Here is a 3,068-nt window from a genome sequence, read left to right as displayed (position 1 = left end):
CTCAGGCTTTGTCTTAAAATGATAAAGAAAATTGTCCCTAATAAGAATTTACTTAATAAAGGAAGAAAGGAGGCCTTTGTTGAGCAGTTCCCTCAGTCCTTTAAGCACTGGAAATTCCCATGTTTCATGTAAAACCTATGGCTATCTTTGCCTGTAGTTATATAAATCTTTATTCAATGTTACTTATTTAAGCAAATCCAGTGTTAATCAATGTCTTTCACTATCAAAAAAGTATATTTCCACAGTGTTCCTACACAGATATACCATCCTAATAAAGACTAGGCATGGGGATCTTTTACCAGGCCTCAGTTATACTAATTTTTCTACCCTTATCCTATTACTAATGTGAGCTAGCTACAATGGGGTAAAAACAGCATCACCTTGTCTTCATTAGGTTGTTAGCACATGTAAATTCCTACATGTTAATTAGGTTGCAATGACAAGGTGCCTTTTCTAGCAATAAAATCCTACCTTTACAGAATGCAAGAACTTTTAAAGAAAGATTTTCAATCTAATGCCTTCTTTTTTCTAATGGAGCTGGACACTTAATACATCCCCTCCCCTTTTAAATATGATTTTTAAGACACACTTTCAATATCTACTGATATTAATTTTTCAGGCTACAATCAGAAACTGAACATAACAGTTGGACTAAGCCAGACATACAACAGTGAGATTGTATGCTATCTTGTATAATATCAGGAAACATGATTGGGTTTCTCATTGAGTGATAAAAGTGGCCACCTGCAACTGCAAATAAAAAGCTGGTCATTTAGAAACAGCCATGCAATGGAAAGTAGATTTGGAGCTTACTCCAAATCCCTCAGGATGAAAGTTGTCAAAATAATCGCAGTAAAATCTTTTTGCTGTGCCACTTTCAGTGGCGGGATGCACACAGTGCAGCACCGCATTGTTCATCTGCCTGCTGTGCCACTTTCAGTGGCTGTTCACACAAGGCACCACACCACTTTGCTGCCTGCTGGGCTGCTTTCAGTAGCGGGATGCACACAGCACTGTGCCACTTTGCTGCCTCCTGTGCCACTCTGAGGGTACCCATGCAGGGCATATGGGGGTGTGCACCCCTCCCCCCTGCTGGAGCAGCCTGCAGCCAGGCTGCCTTGGCGTTTGGGGTGGCTGACTATTATGGCATCGAAAATGCTTTTTACTGCATCAAAAAGAAAATGTGAAAAGAAAAAAGCTGTGTTAATTTTAATGCAGAAAATAGACATTTGTTGATATCTACAAAAAGGTGTGAACTGTAATGTTCTGATGAAAGAGTTCAATGTTGGATCGGAAATGATATACAATATCAAGGCTCAAAAGGAACAATTGCTCAAATTTGTCTGTAGTTCTGAGACAAGCAAAGATGTTAAAAAATGCCATACTCTATATAAGCCTAAATTAGAGCAGCTTGATAGTGTTTTATATGAATGGTTTTCATGAAAATGATCAGAGGGTGCCCTTATCTTTGACCCAATGCTCATCAAAAAAGGTGAAAGATTTCTAGAAGCACATGGATTTGACTGAACCCTGCACATTTTTGGCTGGATGACTTTCGTGTTTTAAACTTCATCATGGCATTAGAAGACTAGATGTGTCTGTGCAGTAAAATCGGCTGACCGTGAAGCTGCTGAAAATTATTGTGATTTTTTTTTTAACAAATTAGCTGCTGAACATGATCTATCCCCTAACCAAATCTACAACACAGATGAAACTGGCCTATTTTGGCAATGTTTGCTGAATTCTACCCTTGCTGGTGAAGATGAATCTAGTACTGCTGGTTTCAAGCAGAATAAAGACTGAATAACTGTGCTTACATGTGCTAATGCAGGAGGCATGTGAAGCTTTTAGTGGTTGGAAAATGTAATTGTCCTAGAGCTTTTAAGGGTATTACACATTTGCCTGTTGTTTACAAAGCCAAAAGTAATGCATGGATGGACAAAGATTTTTTTTTGACTGATTTCATCATGTTTTTGTACCCTCAGTGAAAGCACATTTTAGAAAAATTGGAAAACCTCAAGATAGTAAAGCTATTCTGTTATTAGACAATTGTCAAGCTCACCCTCCTGAATGTGAGTTAGTGTCAGGTAATACTTTTACCATCTTCCTGCCTGCCAGTGTTACGTCACTGATTCAACCAAAGGAGCACGGCATTATCCAGAACATTAAGTGTTATTACAGAAGAGATTTTCTGAGAAAGTTAATCACTCATGAAGGCGCTATCAAGAACTTTCAATCTCTTTATAACATAAAAGATGCCATTTTAAATTCAGCTAGTACCTGGAATTCTGTAAACAGTAAAACGTTAAGAAGGGTTTGGAGAAAATTGTGGCATAGTGTCCTGTTTGTAGAAGGGTCTTCTGATGAAGAAGACTTTGAGGGTTTTAATGTGAGACATAGAAAATATACAATAGCTCAAATTCTTGAAGTGGTGAATGATGCTTCTTCTACAAACCCAGTCAACAAGCTTATAGAAAGTGAAATAGAAGAGTGGGTCAAAGCTGAAAAGGAGGTGAACAACATGTTTTTAGCAATGTAGAAATAATATAGTGTGTTGTGAATCCTGACAAGTCTAAGGTCACTGAAAAAGACTCTGAAGAAGGAGACTTTGGTAAAGAGGAGAAAATATCTTGGGCTATTGCTGCTTTATATATTGACAACTTCATTAAATTTGCTGAATGGCTGAGTTGTTATTCTGCATAGGAGTGAGGAATAAATCAGCACTTCAGAAACAGTGTCTTTCAGCAACACCTGTATACACAAATGCCTAAATAATCTTCATTTCTAGCTTAATTTTGGCTCAAGGTTTCAGTTTACAGTTTTATTTGAAATGTATTGGTTCCATGTTGCTTATCAAACCTTTCAATCTTGATGGAGGACCTTCCCTCCATTTGACAATGCCTGAAGAACTAATGCAATGTGGTGATGAAGTCTTCATAAACCACATTTGACATGAGCTTAATGAATACTAATGTATGAATACTATTACTGTCTCCCATCCTCCCTCCCTCTCTTATGTGTATTGTATCAGACTTTGGCAAATCCCCTACTCATAATCATTTCACCTT

General features: G+C 37.7%; 1 pseudogene; it reads left to right on the top strand.

Annotated features, from left to right (window-relative positions):
• Positions 1-1,143: 1,143 nt before the first annotated feature.
• On the top strand, positions 1,144-2,539 carry LOC102381035 (annotated as a pseudogene).
• Positions 2,540-3,068: the final 529 nt, after the last annotated feature.

The sequence above is a fragment of the Alligator sinensis genome, unplaced genomic scaffold, assembly GCF_000455745.1.
Source record: "Alligator sinensis unplaced genomic scaffold, ASM45574v1 scaffold272_3, whole genome shotgun sequence".
In the NCBI taxonomy this organism is placed as follows: domain Eukaryota; kingdom Metazoa; phylum Chordata; order Crocodylia; family Alligatoridae; genus Alligator; species Alligator sinensis.
The sequence above is the reverse complement of the archived record's forward strand: the minus strand, read 5'-3'. Positions and strand labels throughout refer to the sequence as shown.